Raw genomic sequence first — 17,247 nt, 5'->3', positions numbered from 1 at the left:
GTTTGACTCCACGTGGAATTTCTCCGCTCCGGGTCCAAAATCTATGGCTCCAGTTTGACCCACTTGTCCTTTATGCGCAGCATCCAACCCGTGATGTACGTGGATAGCATGTGTGCCGCTCCACTGTTGAGATGTGTCATCATCTTTGATTTCCAACCTCTCTCATTCTCCTTCATTGGTCTCTAAACTCTCACGTTCTCCATCCTTGGTCTCTAAACCCTCACGTCCTCTATCCTTGATCTCCAAACTCGCTTGTTCTCCATCAAACTCTCTTCTACTTCAACCAACCAGCTTGATCTCCAAACTCTATTCCTCTCCAACCGCTCTTCGCCGCGCCGTTATTACGAGGAATCGCCGCGTACCTGGTGAGCGGCCGGCCATTTGCTGTTACTGCTGGGATTTGTGTGGTGTTGTTCAACTCTACAATTTCCCACCTTTATTTCGGGAAATATTTAAGAAACCTTGCTCATACTCTCCGCCGTTTCCTTGGATATCATAGCCTTTGAGCCGTTAAGTCTCTGGACCACTGGTCGTCCTCATTGTAGCAATTTCAAACCTCCCACGCTGATCCTCCATCTTTTCCCACTGGGCACCGGGATGTCCGTTTAGATATGGCGCCCCACCGACCCGGTTCTGGTTGGTACTGCAGCGGGGGACGGTCGCAGGTGCGCTTGCTCTACCGATGGCCGCTCGAATCTTGACGTAGGTGGCTGCGTCGGCGGTCGTGGCGAATACGGCTGAGGCTGTGCGTCCATATCGGCGACCACCCGTACCGCGGCTTGAGCGGTATCTTACGCAACCGTTCTTCGGTCACCTTTAGGGGCTGGACCCAATGCTCGGCCGTGCACCGCGGTATTGGCGGGTACGCCGGATCCGGGTTGCCACTCCGGATTCTCCTCCATTTCCTTGATGCACCGCTCCTCACTCTTCCGTCGAGACTCGCACTAATGGCGGAACTCCAGCGGGGCCGGGGAATCCGCTTCGACGCAGGATGCGTCGGTCGCCATTTTCTCTGCTCCAGCCGCGGATCCTCGACCAGCTCCCCGTCGCTGTGGGAGCTGATCACCAGATGAGGCACGCCACGACCTGAGATCCGCCGCGACTTTGGGAATGCCGCGTTGTCGACTATCCTTGCCCCGGGCGACATCCTTCTGATGGCTGGTGGACAGCCATCATCCTTCGTGCCTCGCTCCTTGTTACTCTTGTACTGATGCCTGATGACTTTCGCTGACAACTCGGTTCTGAGCCCTCCTCTCTGCTCGGTCTATTTCTTTAGGCCACTAATTTTTCCTATCAAGCTTTACCGCACAGCTCTCAGATCTGTGCCGTCTTCCTCCTTCCTTCGGCAGACTACTGATGCCTGTTCTCAGATCAGTTCCCATAGAGACCTTTGACGCTCTGGTCTGTTCCATTTTGTGTTCTTGTCGTTCTTCGGTTGTCCTTCTTGTATTTCCTTGCACCATTCTAGTTGCCTTCTATAACCCTTGGAAAATCCCTTGAGTAGTACCTTTTGAGAATCCATAGAGGTCTTGGTCTCTTTCCTCCGTATCCTTTGAGCATCCTTGGAGTTATCCCTGTGTTCTTTCCTCAGAATCCTTTGAGCATCCTTGGGCTCTTTCCTCAGTATTCCTTGGGTATCCTTAAAGTTATCCTTGGATTCTTTTCTTAGTATCCTTTGAGCATCCTTGAATTATCCTTGGGCTCTTTCCTGAGTATCCTTAGTTCATCTTTCGAGTTATCCTGGGCCTCGTTCCTCTGTATCCTTTGAGCATCCGTAGAGTTGTTCTTGGGCTCTTTTGTCAGATTGTTTGGGTATCCTTACAGTTATCCTTGGATTCTTTTCGTAGTATCCTTTGAGCATCCTTGGAGTTATCCTTGGGATCTTTCCGTAATTCCCTTAAAATTCTATGGGATTTTAATGTTGTTTTTCGTCCGTTTTATCTTCTTGTTGTAGCTGCTCGCTTGGGTTTTGTGTTTGTTGCAGATGTAACGAATTGTTCGTAAGTTCTGCTATCTACAAGATTCGTGAGGCTAGCTCAGTAGTTATGTGTATTCGTCCCACCAAATTTATATAAACGTGACCGCCCAGAAGCTCAGTGAGAATGCACAGAATTCCCGGGTTCGTAAAGGTTTTATTGCGGGTATAATTACAGACGGCTAAGTGACTCGGATGACCTCGATATCGCCACTTGTGACTTTTGGTGTCTCCGTCGGTTCTGGTTGACTGGACGTTCTCGCCTCGTTTACTTGGTGCTTCAGTCCTGTAGCTTCCTGAAGATCCTGGCTCGCTGTTCGTCCATGAGGCGTTGATTCGGCGACTGCTTGCCAACTACTTAGACTCGCGAGGGGATCAGCCATGCGGGCTTAAGGAAGCGTCACCGTTCTCAGACTAGTGTGGATGGTTCCAATGGGGTTTCTGTTCAGATCGCGCGGAAAGTCAAGGAAAACGCCAGGTAGCTGCCTCGCGCTTCACTTTGCTTCTACGCCTAGTTTAGCGCTTACCTTCCTTGCCGCTTCCGCGACTCTAGATCTGAATTGCGTAGCTCGGGGCTCGGAAACCATAGACTCTCCTGGGAAACTCCATTCGAGACCGTACTGATCGACGGCTCTTCCTTCTGGCTGATCGCGCCAGGACCTGCTCAATTCCACCTGATGTACTGGGTTTACGCCGAGACACGCCAGTGGTGCTTGGGGCGAGGTTCTCTGGGCTTAGACAGGCTTCTCTCCGAGCTCACGATTCTCGTCGCAGGTCTTCACTGTTTAAACGCTGGCAGACTTCTCAGGCATAACGCCAGGATTTCGTAGAGGGGAAAAAACAAATCGCGTTGACCTATTCGAGTGATGCCCTCTGGATCTAAGCTACCTGTGTCACAAGAAATTCCTGGAACTCCAATCCCGAACCTCTCGACGTAGCGATTTTGCTCCTTGTTCTTTGCTCCCATGCAGCTGCTTCCGACGATTCGACTTGTTGTGGCTCCCTTGTTGTTTAATTGGTTGTTTGATTGTTCACTTTGATATCTTGCATGATTATGATGGTTTGACTCCTTGTGATCGACTAGTCCGGCTGCCAGCGCCCTGCGGCTAGTCTAGCCTAATGCTGCCATTCCGCTGGTTCCTGTGATGTACGTAACACGAATGTAGAATAACATAAATTTGGTGTTAGAAGTTAAATAACTCCCTAGATATACGAAAATAATTATACAGGATGTTCTGCTTGTTAAGGACTTTGTCCATACCACTTACACGGGTGCGGGACAAAAAAGAAGGTACCCGTTGCATGCTTGCAGAAGCATATATTTGAAATGCACCTGGAAGAAACAAACTAAACACATTTTGGGTGCACTCTTTTTTAATGCACCTGGAACTTTATATCCTTGCTGAGGGTATTATGATTTCCGTCAGAACTTTGACTTTTCCTTGACTACGAATACACAACTTATTTATTTTGGCACAATTACAATTTACATAATAATAATTATTAGTTGTATTATTTGCTTTCCGTTAGTATGTTCAATGTACTTATGTAAAATCGTATATATGTATTATGTTATTTTTACTGCTCACATGTACATATGCTTTCGCAGTGTTATTTGTTTCACTATATTAACTACACTTAATTTACCTTAAACAATTTTTTAAAACACGAGGCATAAAAATCACTTTGTACAATAAATAACAATTTATTTAAACAAGAAAATCTTTGCGCTACTTTGTCTGTCTCCATTTGTTTTTTTTTGCCATTACTGTGGCGGGAAAAAATCATAACATCATCATCATCAAGCATCACATATTAAAATATATTATAGCAAATTTTACAATATTGTAAATCTTAAATTTGGTCCCTTTTCCTTTGCCGTAAAACAAAATTGGATATAAAAAGTATCAACAAGGAATTTTGGTTGTAAAGTAAATTATTTTTTTTAGGAAAGTAGAGGTGCTCATAATGCTTTCCAGTTCCGTATTTGTAGAGAAAACATTTATTCGGTTTCACCAAAAAAGACGATCGTAAAAAAATGGGCATCGGCTAACTTCGTTTATTTTAGTTTTTTTACTTATATTCCTAGTAAAATATGCCTGGATGCTATACCTCCATAGTGAAATACAGCCTGATGGCACCCAAAAGAGTGCACCCAGCACGCACATTTACCTTGGTAAATTTGAAAGCGTAAAAAAGATACGACTGAACTATGTTTTTTATTGAAAATACGTTCCCGAACTTACGACTGGTTGGGCACCACTGGTTTCCCCGCAAGCAAATGGGCGATAATTCAATAATTTTCGAAGAGAGAAATTGTCATTTTATCGAATCGCATATGTTATAGCAGTTGATCGTTTTTATACTGTATAAGTCAGTAAATAGTGCCATTCACAGTAAAAAATGCTGTCAGGGCTTGGCAATATCTGTTGGAGAAAGAGAGAGCAAAAAAGAGTAGTACAGAGTAAAAGCAGAGCAGGACGGCAAGAAGGACAAAGCTGGTGGTAGTATTGTGCAAAAGAAAATTATGTAATACAAGTATTCCCAAAACAATTTCTAAATTAAGATATTTGGCTCATTTTACTATTATTCTCCCAGCTCACACCCAAGGAGTCTCAACCAGCACCTAAAAAATCAAGCAGTAGCCCACTTGGGAACTGTACTAGGCGCTTTGTATCACCCTCTGGGTATGAGAACTTCTGATCAACTACGCTAACTGCAGCTCTAGAATATAACTCATCTCAGTATAATTCCGTGTTTTAAGTAGTATATAAGCAAGTACCAACTTATATCAGTTATCAAAGCTCCGCGGCTCTATTTCCTATCTCTGGGAATATGCCTCGTTATATATCTCAACCTCCATAAGCCCAACCCCCAGCGCAGTGAGCGCATCGGCTATCCGTCCTTCGTCGTGACGCGATCGTCCTGCAATCATAGCGTTTCCGTGCCAGAAACAAGGTACTACAAGTGCCTACTTCGGCTAAGCACAACCAATGGTGATGGTAAAGACCAATAAAGGATCACACTCCAGCGACCCTTCCAACCAACAGCTGATCCTCTAGCTAATAAAAAATACCGTTAAGTTCACACTATATCCACCCGAAGCTTAATCCAGCTTCACAGCATACGTAGCTTTATTCAGCTTCAAAGATACGAAACATCGTCCAGCCTTACAGGACTCACGGTGTTATCCAACTTTACAACGCCACCTGGGGGTCCAATGGGACATATTGAGACAGGCCCATGAAGATCTCGGTAAAACGCCGCCACAGAAGAGATAAATCGATTTCAGACCTTATATGAAGAATATAATACGGGCTTACATTGAGAAAATGACTCTTAATGAGTCTAAATCTGTCTTTACCCCCAATCAGTATTCCCAAATTTGATGGCGAATATCTAGATGGGCCCGGGTTTCACGATTTATTTTTGGAATTAGTGCATAATAAACCATACTCAGCCAGCCAAAAGATGCATATTCTACATTCTTTCCGCGGTGAAGCTAGAAACATTTGGACAGATACGGCATTCTCTCAAAGTGGATACGACGACATCCGTAGCCGCCAAAAAGAAGGAAACAAAACGGCAAAATTTAAGTCTTTGCGGCAGTAGGAGGAGCCAATTAACGCGTCTACGAAACAAATTCGTGCACTACATGTCACAGTTCGAAAGACTTTAAGCCCCTTAAAAAACTTCGATATCTGCTCAGAATCCTGGGATCCAATCCTGTGCTTTATTATTAGAAGAAAATTAGACCAACAGACTCTAGCTTCACTGAAAAAGTCAGCAGATGCACCAACAGAAATTCCAACGTTGGGGAGTGTACTTTCACTTACTGAGCGGCGCGCTGGCACGCAGAAAACGATAAGTGTACAACGTATAATAACGCTCCGTCATCAGCTAGTCCGCAATGAAGAGAGCTGAAAGATTTGTTGCCTAGGACCACATAACTTTAAGGCGTGTAGCCTTTGTAGTTTCAAGATTGGACCAGAAAACGCGGCGCCAGGCTATTATTCAAGTAGGAGCATGCACAAATTTGTTGTCTATGAGATGTAGACAACAAATGTGTGCATGCTTCAATGTTGAAAACTGTGGGTCACTGTCTACTTTTCGTGACTGTCATCGACAGCTTCTTTCAATGCCACACAAAGGACTAGCAATTTAGTGGTCAGCGCAATAAGTATAGCAGACTACGACAGCCCCCGAGGGCAGATTCTGCTCGCGACAGCCAAGGTTTAGTTGAATCTTATCTCAAGAAGGATGGCAGATATTCTATATCTTAAAGAAATGTCGTTACCGTTTGAAATCTCTGGAATCGGGAGAAAAGTAACAACAGCGACCAAGTCAATATTACAGCCATCGGCATGTAGCTCTGATTTTGAAACCCCAATGGAGGATTATTATTTCCACAGTCATTTCAGAACAACCATCGTTACCGATTGCACACGATCTTACAATTCCTAAGAGGCAACCTTTAGCAGATCCTGACTTTTGACAACCTTGACTTATTGACCTGACATTAGTGGTTGACCTGTATGCCCGGTTAATAAATGGTACCCATTAAACCTCTGGCGCAATGCACTAGGCTTGGCTATGTAATCACCGGTTTTTTAAAAGAAAGAAGACAAAGACGATATTGCAAGCTAACGAATGATGAATTTCTAATGAATAATTACCAATCTGAAAAAGAGGAAGCTCAGATCCCCCACGATGAAGAAAAGATTCATTAGGCATTTATGATTCATATAACATAATAACAGGCGGCTAAGTGACTCGGATGACCTCGATATCGCCACTTGTGACCCTTGGTGTCTCCGTCGGTTCTGGTTGACTGGACGTTCTCGCCTCGTTTACTTGGTGCTTCAGTCCTGTAGCTTCCTGAAGATCCTGGCTCGCTGTTCGTCCATGAGGCGTTGATTCGGCGACTGCTTGCCAACTACTTAGACTCGCGAGGGGATCAGCCATGCGGTCTTAAGGAAGCGTCACCGTTCTCAGACTAGTGTGGATGGTTCCACTGGGGTTTCTGTTCAGATCGCGCGGAAAGTCAAGGAAAACGCCAGGTAGCTGCCTCGCGCTTCACTTTGCTTCTACGCCTAGTTTAGCGCTTACCTTCCTTGCCGCTTCCGCGACTCTAGATCTGAATTGCATAGCTCGGGGCTCGGAAACCATAGACTCTCCTGGGAAACTCCATTCGAGACCGTACTGATCGACGGCTCTTCCTTCTGGCTGATCGCGCCAGGACCTGCTCAATTCCACCTGATGTACTGGGTTTACGCCGGGACACGCCAGTGGTGCTTGGGGCGAGGTTCTCTGGGCTTAGACAGGCTTCTCTCCGAGCTCACGATTCTCGTCGCAGGTCTTCACTGTTTAAACGCTGGCAGACTTCTCAGGCATAACGCCAGGATTTCGTAGAGGGGAAAAAACAAATCGCGTTGACCTATTCGTGTGATGCCCTCTGGATCTAAGCTACCTGTGTCACAAGAAATTCCTGGAACTCCAATCCCGAACCTCTCGACGTAGCGATTTTGCTCCTTGTTCTTTGCTCCCATGCAGCTGCTTCCGACGATTCGACTTGTTGTGGCTCCCTTGTTGTTTAATTGGTTGTTTGATTGTTCACTTTGATATCTTGCATGATTATGATGGTTTGACTCCTTGTGATCGACTAGTCCGGCTGCCAGCGCCCTGCGGCTAGTCTAGCCTAATGCTGCCATTCCGCTGGTTCCTGTGATGTACGTAACACGAATGTAGAATAACATAAATTTGGTGTTAGAAGTTAAATAACTCCCTAGATATACGAAAATAATTATACAGGATGTTCTGCTTGTTAAGGACTTTGTCCATACCACTTACACGGGTGCGGGACAAAAAAGAAGGTACCCGTTGCATGCTTGCAGAAGCATATATTTGAAATGCACCTGGAAGAAACAAACTAAACACATTTTGGGTGCACTCTTTTTTAATGCACCTGGAACTTTATATCCTTGCTGAGGGTATTATGATTTCCGTCAGAACTTTGACTTTTCCTTGACTACGAATACACAACTTATTTATTTTGGCACATTTACAATTTACATAATAATAATTATTAGTTGTATTATTTGCTTTCCGTTAGTATGTTCAATGTACTTATGTAAAATCGTATATATGTATTATGTTATTTTTACTGCTCACATGTACATATGCTTTCGCAGTGTTATTTGTTTCACTATATTAACTACACTTAATTTACCTTAAACAATTTTTTAAAACACGAGGCATAAATATCACTTTGTACAATAAATAACAATTTATTTAAACAAGAAAATCTTTGCGCTACTTTGCCTGTCTCCATTTGTTTTTTTTGCCATTACTGTGGCGGGAAAAAATCATCACATCATCATCAAGCATCACATATTAAAATATATTATAGCAAATTTTACAATATTGTAAATCTTAAATTTGGTCCCTTTTCCTTTGCCGTAAAACAAAATTGGATATAAAAAGTATCAACAAGGAATTTTGGTTGTAAAGTAAATTATTTTTTTTAGGAAAGTAGAGGTGCTCATAATGCTTTCCAGTTCCGTATTTGTAGAGAAAACATTTATTCGGTTTCACCAAAAAAGACGATCGTAAAAAAATGGGCATCGGCTAACTTCGTTTATTTTAGTTTTCTTACTTATATTCCTAGTAAAATATGCCTGGATGCTATACCTCCATAGTGAAATACAGCCTGATGGCACCCAAAAGAGTGCACCCAGCACGCACATTTACCTTGGTAAATTTGAAAGCGTAAAAAAGATACGACTGAACTATGTTTTTTATTGAAAATACGTTCCCGAACTTACGACTGGTTGGGCACCACTGGTTTCCCCGCAAGCAAATGGGCGATAATTCAATAATTTTTGAAGAGAGAAATTGTCATTTTATCGAATCGCATATGTTATAGCAGTTGATCGTTTTTATACTGTATAAGTCAGTAAATAGTGCCATTCACAGTAAAAAATGCTGTCAGGGCTTGGCAATATCTGTTGGAGAAAGAGAGAGCAAAAAAGAGTAGTACAGAGTAAAAGCAGAGCAGGACGGCAAGAAGGACAAAGCTGGTGGTAGTATTGTGCAAAAGAAAATTATGTAATACAAGTATTCCCAAAACAATTTCTAAATTAAGATATTTGGCTCATTTTACTATTATTCTCCCAGCTCACACCCAAGGAGTCTCAACCAGCACCTAAAAAATCAAGCAGTAGCCCACTTGGGAACTGTACTAGGCGCTTTGTATCACCCTCTGGGTATGAGAACTTCTGATCAACTACGCTAACTGCAGCTCTAGAATATAACTCATCTCAGTATAATTCCGTGTTTTAAGTAGTATATAAGCAAGTACCAACTTATATCAGTTATCAAAGCTCCGCGGCTCTATTTCCTATCTCTGGGAATATGCCTCGTTATATATCTCAACCTCCATAAGCCCAACCCTCAGCGCAGTGACCGCATCGGCTATCCGTCCTTCGTCGTGACGCGATCGTCCTGCAATCATAGCGTTTCCGTGCCAGAAACAAGGTACTACAAGTGCCTACTTCGGCTAAGCACAACCAATGGTGATGGTAAGACCAATAAAGGATCACACTCCAGCGACCCTTCCAACCAACAGCTGATCCTCTAGCTAATAAAAAATACCGTTAAGTTCACATTATATCCACCCGAAGCTTAATCCAGCTTCACAGCATACGTAGCTTTATTCAGCTTCAAAGATACGAAACATCGTCCAGCCTTACAGGACTCACGGTGTTATCCAGCTTTACAACGCCACCTGGGGGTCCAATGGGACATATTGAGACAGGCCCATGAAGATCTCGGTAAAACGCCGCCACAGAAGAGATAAATCGGGTTTCACGATTTATTTTTGGAATTAGTGCATAATAAACATACTCAGCCAGCCAAAAGATGCATATTCTACATTCTTTCCGCGGTGAAGCTAGAAACATTTGGACAGATACGGCATTCTCTCAAAGTGGATACGACGACATCCGTAGCCGCCAAAAAGAAGGAACCAAAACGGCAAAATTTAAGTCTTTGCGGCAGTAGAAGGAGCCAATTAACGCGTCTACGAAACAAATTCGTGCACTACATGTCACAGTTCGAAAGACTTTAAGCCCCTTAAAAAACTTCGATATCTGCTCAAAATCCTGGGATCCAATCCTGTGCTTTATTATTAAAAGAAAATTAGACCAACAGACTCTAGCTTCACTGAAAAAGTCAGCAGATGCACCAACAGAAATTCCAACGTTGGGGAGTGTACTTTCACTTACTGAGCGGCGCGCTGGCACGCAGAAAACGATAAGTGTACAACGTATAATAACGCTCCGTCATCAGCTAGTCCACAATGAAGAGAGCTGAAAGATTTGTTGCCTAGGACCACATAACTTTAAGGCGTGTAGCCGTTTTCAAGATTGGACCAGAAAACGCGGCGCCAGGCTATTATTCAAGTAGGAGCATGCACAAATTTGTTGTCTATGAGATGTAGACAACAAATGTGTGCATGCTTCAATGTTGAAAACTGTGGGTCACTGTCTACTTTTCGTGACTGTCATCGACAGCTTCTTTCAATGCCACACAAAGGACTAGCAATTTAGTGGTCAGCGCAATAAGTATAGCAGACTACGACAGCCCCCGAGGGCAGATTCTGCTCGCGACAGCCAAGGTTTAGTTGAATCTTATCTCAAGAAGGATGGCAGATATTCTATATCTTAAAGAAATGTCGTTACCGTTTGAAATCTCTGGAATCGGGAGAAAAGTAACAACAGCGACCAAGTCAATATTACAGCCATCGGCATGTAGCTCTGATTTTGAAACCCCAATGGAGGATTATTATTTCCACAGTCATTTCAGAACAACCATCGTTACCGATTGCACACGATCTTACAATTCCTAAGAGGCAACCTTTAGCAGATCCTGACTTTTGACAACCTTGACTTATTGACCTGACATTAGTGGTTGACCTGTATGCCCGGTTAATAAATGGTACCCATTAAACCTCTGGCGCAATGCACTAGGCTTGGCTATGTAATCACCGGTTTTTTAAAAGAAAGAAGACAAAGACGATATTGCAAGCTAACGAATGATGAATTTCTAATGAATAATTACCAATCTGAAAAAGAGGAAGCTCAGATCCCCCACGATGAAGAAAAGATTCATTAGGCATTTATGATTCATATAACATAATAACAGGCGGCTAAGTGACTCGGATGACCTCGATATCGCCACTTGTGACCCTTGGTGTCTCCGTCGGTTCTGGTTGACTGGACGTTCTCGCCTCGTTTACTTGGTGCTTCAGTCCTGTAGCTTCCTGAAGATCCTGGCTCGCTGTTCGTCCATGAGGCGTTGATTCGGCGACTGCTTGCCAACTACTTAGACTCGCGAGGGGATCAGCCATGCGGGCTTAAGGAAGCGTCACCGTTCTCAGACTAGTGTGGATGGTTCCACTGGGGTTTCTGTTCAGATCGCGCGGAAAGTCAAGGAAAACGCCAGGTAGCTGCCTCGCGCTTCACTTTGCTTCTACGCCTAGTTTAGCGCTTACCTTCCTTGCCGCTTCCGCGACTCTAGATCTGAATTGCATAGCTCGGGGCTCGGAAACCATAGACTCTCCTGGGAAACTCCATTCGAGACCGTACTGATCGACGGCTCTTCCTTCTGGCTGATCGCGCCAGGACCTGCTCAATTCCACCTGATGTACTGGGTTTACGCCGGGACACGCCAGTGGTGCTTGGGGCGAGGTTCTCTGGGCTTAGACAGGCTTCTCTCCGAGCTCACGATTCTCGTCGCAGGTCTTCACTGTTTAAACGCTGGCAGACTTCTCAGGCATAACGCCAGGATTTCGTAGAGGGGAAAAAACAAATCGCGTTGACCTATTCGTGTGATGCCCTCTGGATCTAAGCTACCTGTGTCACAAGAAATTCCTGGAACTCCAATCCCGAACCTCTCGACGTAGCGATTTTGCTCCTTGTTCTTTGCTCCCATGCAGCTGCTTCCGACGATTCGACTTGTTGTGGCTCCCTTGTTGTTTAATTGGTTGTTTGATTGTTCACTTTGATATCTTGCATGATTATGATGGTTTGACTCCGTGTGATCGACTAGTCCGGCTGCCAGCGCCCTGCGGCTAGTCTAGCCTAATGCTGCCATTCCGCTGGTTCCTGTGATGTACGTAACACGAATGTAGAATAACATAAATTTGGTGTTAGAAGTTAAATAACTCCCTAGATATACGAAAATAATTATACAGGATGTTCTGCTTGTTAAGGACTTTGTCCATACCACTTACACGGGTGCGGGACAAAAAAGAAGGTACCCGTTGCATGCTTGCAGAAGCATATATTTGAAATGCACCTGGAAGAAACAAACTAAACACTGCACTCTTTTTTAATGCACCTGGAACTTTATATCCTTGCTGAGGGTATTATGATTTCCGTCAGAACTTTGACTTTTCCTTGACTACGAATACACAACTTATTTATTTTGGCACAATTACAATTTACATAATAATAATTATTAGTTGTATTATTTGCTTTCCGTTAGTATGTTCAATGTACTTATGTAAAATCGTATATATGTATTATGTTATTTTTACTGCTCACATGTACATATGCTTTCGCAGTGTTATTTGTTTCACTATATTAACTACACTTAATTTACCTTAAACAATTTTTTAAAACACGAGGCATAAAAATCACTTTGTACAATAAATAACAATTTATTTAAACAAGAAAATCTTTGCGCTACTTTGTCTGTCTCCATTTGTTTTTTTTTTGCCATTACTGTGGCGGGAAAAAATCATAACATCATCATCATCAAGCATCACATATTAAAATATATTATAGCAAATTTTACAATATTGTAAATCTTAAATTTGGTCCCTTTTCCTTTGCCGTAAAACAAAATTGGATATAAAAAGTATCAACAAGGAATTTTGGTTGTAAAGTAAATTATTTTTTTTAGGAAAGTAGAGGTGCTCATAATGCTTTCCAGTTCCGTATTTGTAGAGAAAACATTTATTCGGTTTCACCAAAAAAGACGATCGTAAAAAAATGGGCATCGGCTAACTTCGTTTATTTTAGTTTTTTTACTTATATTCCTAGTAAAATATGCCTGGATGCTATACCTCCATAGTGAAATACAGCCTGATGGCACCCAAAAGAGTGCACCCAGCACGCACATTTACCTTGGTAAATTTGAAAGCGTAAAAAAGATACGACTGAACTATGTTTTTTATTGAAAATACGTTCCCGAACTTACGACTGGTTGGGCACCACTGGTTTCCCCGCAAGCAAATGGGCGATAATTCAATAATTTTCGAAGAGAGAAATTGTCATTTTATCGAATCGCATATGTTATAGCAGTTGATCGTTTTTATACTGTATAAGTCAGTAAATAGTGCCATTCACAGTAAAAAATGCTGTCAGGGCTTGGCAATATCTGTTGGAGAAAGAGAGAGCAAAAAAGAGTAGTACAGAGTAAAAGCAGAGCAGGACGGCAAGAAGGACAAAGCTGGTGGTAGTATTGTGCAAAAGAAAATTATGTAATACAAGTATTCCCAAAACAATTTCTAAATTAAGATATTTGGCTCATTTTACTATTATTCTCCCAGCTCACACCCAAGGAGTCTCAACCAGCACCTAAAAAATCAAGCAGTAGCCCACTTGGGAACTGTACTAGGCGCTTTGTATCACCCTCTGGGTATGAGAACTTCTGATCAACTACGCTAACTGCAGCTCTAGAATATAACTCATCTCAGTATAATTCCATGTTTTAAGTAGTATATAAACAAGTACCAACTTATATCAGTTATCAAAGCTCCGCGGCTCTATTTCCTACCTCTGGGAATATGCCTCGTTATATATCTCAACCTCCATAAGCCCAACCCTCAGCGCAGTGACCGCATCGGCTATCCGTCCTTCGTCGTGACGCGATCGTCCTGCAATCATAGCGTTTCCGTGCCAGAAACAAGGTACTACAAGTGCCTACTTCGGCTAAGCACAACCAATGGTGATGGTAAAGACCAATAAAGGATCACACTCCAGCGACCCTTCCAACCAACAGCTGATCCTCTAGCTAATAAAAAATACCGTTAAGTTTACACTATATCCACCCGAAGCTTAATCCAGCTTCACAGCATACGTAGCTTTATTCAGCTTCAAAGATACGAAACATCGTCCAGCCTTACAGGACTCACGGTGTTATCCAGCTTTACAACGCCACCTGGGGGTCCAATGGGACATATTGAGACAGGCCCATGAAGATCTCGGTAAAACGCCGCCACAGAAGAGATAAATCGGGTTTCACGATTTATTTTTGGAATTAGTGCATAATAAACATACTCAGCCAGCCAAAAGATGCATATTCTACATTCTTTCCGCGGTGAAGCTAGAAACATTTGGACAGATACGGCATTCTCTCAAAGTGGATACGACGACATCCGTAGCCGCCAAAAAGAAGGAACCAAAACGGCAAAATTTAAGTCTTTGCGGCAGTAGAAGGAGCCAATTAACGCGTCTACGAAACAAATTCGTGCACTACATGTCACAGTTCGAAAGACTTTAAGCCCCTTAAAAAACTTCGATATCTGCTCAAAATCCTGGGATCCAATCCTGTGCTTTATTATTAGAAGAAAATTAGACCAACAGACTCTAGCTTCACTGAAAAAGTCAGCAGATGCACCAACAGAAATTCCAACGTTGGGGAGTGTACTTTCACTTACTGAGCGGCGCGCTGGCACGCAGAAAACGATAAGTGTACAACGTATAATAACGCTCCGTCATCAGCTAGTCCACAATGAAGAGAGCTGAAAGATTTGTTGCCTAGGACCACATAACTTTAAGGCGTGTAGCCGTTTTCAAGATTGGACCAGAAAACGCGGCGCCAGGCTATTATTCAAGTAGGAGCATGCACAAATTTGTTGTCTATGAGATGTAGACAACAAATGTGTGCATGCTTCAATGTTGAAAACTGTGGGTCACTGTCTACTTTTCGTGACTGTCATCGACAGCTTCTTTCAATGCCACACAAAGGACTAGCAATTTAGTGGTCAGCGCAATATGTATAGCAGACTACGACAGCCCCCGAGGGCAGATTCTGCTCGCGACAGCCAAGGTTTAGTTGAATCTTATCTCAAGAAGGATGGCAGATATTCTATATCTTAAAGAAATGTCGTTACCGTTTGAAATCTCTGGAATCGGGAGAAAAGTAACAACAGCGACCAAGTCAATATTACAGCCATCGGCATGTAGCTCTGATTTTGAAACCCCAATGGAGGATTATTATTTCCACAGTCATTTCAGAACAACCATCGATACCGATTGCACACGATCTTACAATTCCTAAGAGGCAACCTTAAGCAGATCCTGACTTTTGACAACCTTGACCTATTGACCTGACATTAGGGGTTGACCTGTATGCCCGGTTAATAAATGGTACCCATTAAACCTCTGGCGCAATGCACTAGGCTTGGCTATGGAATCACCGGTTTTTTAAAAGAAAGAAGACAAAGACGATATTGCAAGCTAACGAATGATGAATTTCTAATGAATAATTACCAATCTGAAAAAGAGAAAGCTCAGATCCCCCACGATGAAGAAAAGATTCATTAGGCATTTATGATTCATAAAATAACGGAGCCTGATCAATTAATGAAAAACGAAACTGACTCGTCCGAACGGGAATAAACTGCCACAAACGGTTGCCTGCATTACCCACTGCAAGGAAAAGGTCAATTAATATAAAACCGACTACAACATGACCAGCACCCATCATACAAAATTTCAGCATGCCGGTGTAATATTCCGCTCTAGTTTCTTATGGTTATTAATCACACGAATAATTGGGCGTGTTCTAATTATATTTCCAATAGTATAGGGTAATATGTCAAAAAACACCAAAGCTATAATTTGTTCTATATTGTTTCCCACCAATTTTCCGTTCGATACCATGGCAGCTAAATGATATAGTAAAATTAAATTCGAAATTCAGAATTAATTAAAAAATGTTATTTTAAAGATATATATATATATATATGTATTTTTTTTTTAAATCCCAAAAGATATATATATGAAAAAAAAATTCCCATTATTCTTATGGAAGCTCTTAGATTGTTGTCTGATCCGGCTAGTTCCGACTTCTATACTACTTTTTTCACAATTTTTGTTGTAAAAATATTTTTCAGCAGACTTTCAATTATTTTACTTTTCACTAGGAAATAATCATTATTTTGGGGTTTTATAATAAAATCCAAAGAAAAATCATCATTGCTGTGCAAAAAAAAAAATCAATTATAATGTTTTATTCTGGTTTTATTTTTTTGATAAAAATAAAAGAACCGCAAAAGTATCTCTTTAATAACAAAAGTATAACCCTTGACCTTTGTAATGTACAGGGTTGTGTGTATTTGGGTTGTAGTTTTCAAAAAACCCGGTGCCACTATCTACTTCATGCAGATACTTTATTCAGTTAATAACTCGCTGAGGTGTAGTAGGTTCATATATAGAATGCATGTAACGTGCAACGCTATAGTATCCGGCTCTAGCTCATCGGCTTTGGGGTGGAGGTCTTCCTAATCCAGATCTGGTACTTGCCTATTATTATTAATCTGCGAACGTACGAAATTAAATCGTAGATAAAATAGAGAAACCAGGAGAATGTAAATTAATTCCTTTAGATAGAAAGATTAAACTAAGATAAAGAAAAGGGAAAATTCGGTAAACGAGACGCCGATGTTGTTACGTTTGTGGCCCGCCCTACCTAAGATCACTGGATCCGATTTTTGATTCGCATGATCCCTTCCTTCCGCATTATCTGCAGAATTTCAGCGAAATAAGTACTCCTTGATTTGGCTTAAATCCATTTCAATAATCCGAATTAAAGTCTATATCTAAGTTGGCAGTGCAGGTTACTTCCTTCTTTTTACATTGGGAAAAAGCTTAAAAAAGGCTTAAATGAAATGTAATGGCAAACGTCAATATAAGAAGAAAATCAGAACCCTAAAGTCTATCGATGTCTAAAAAAACAAGTTTATCCATAAAGATAAACTGATATAAATTTAAACTAAACTTAACATTTAATACTGGTCTTAATCTATTTTAAATATTATGAAACTTCATTGTAGATTCCCATAAATAAAAGTTTTACTTAATGTTTTAAAATACGCTTACTGTACAAAATAAATATTATTCCCTTATTTATTTATTTATTATTATTTATTTATGTTTTCACGGTTTAATTTTTTTCTCACTTTGTTTACACTTTACGAC

The 17,247-nt window shown here is 41.8% G+C and overlaps 1 protein-coding gene across 2 annotated transcripts in view; it reads right to left on the bottom strand.

Annotated features, from left to right (window-relative positions):
* The window catches only part of LOC108025970 (protein amalgam), a 591,701-nt gene that overhangs the window by 431,647 nt on the left and 142,807 nt on the right, over positions 1-17,247 (bottom strand). The gene's annotated exons all lie outside the window — the stretch shown is intronic.

The sequence above is a fragment of the Drosophila biarmipes genome, unplaced genomic scaffold (genome assembly GCF_025231255.1).
Source record: "Drosophila biarmipes strain raj3 unplaced genomic scaffold, RU_DBia_V1.1 ptg000024l, whole genome shotgun sequence".
Lineage (NCBI taxonomy): Eukaryota > Metazoa > Arthropoda > Insecta > Diptera > Drosophilidae > Drosophila > Drosophila biarmipes.
This window is presented reverse-complemented; position numbering and strand designations above follow the sequence as displayed.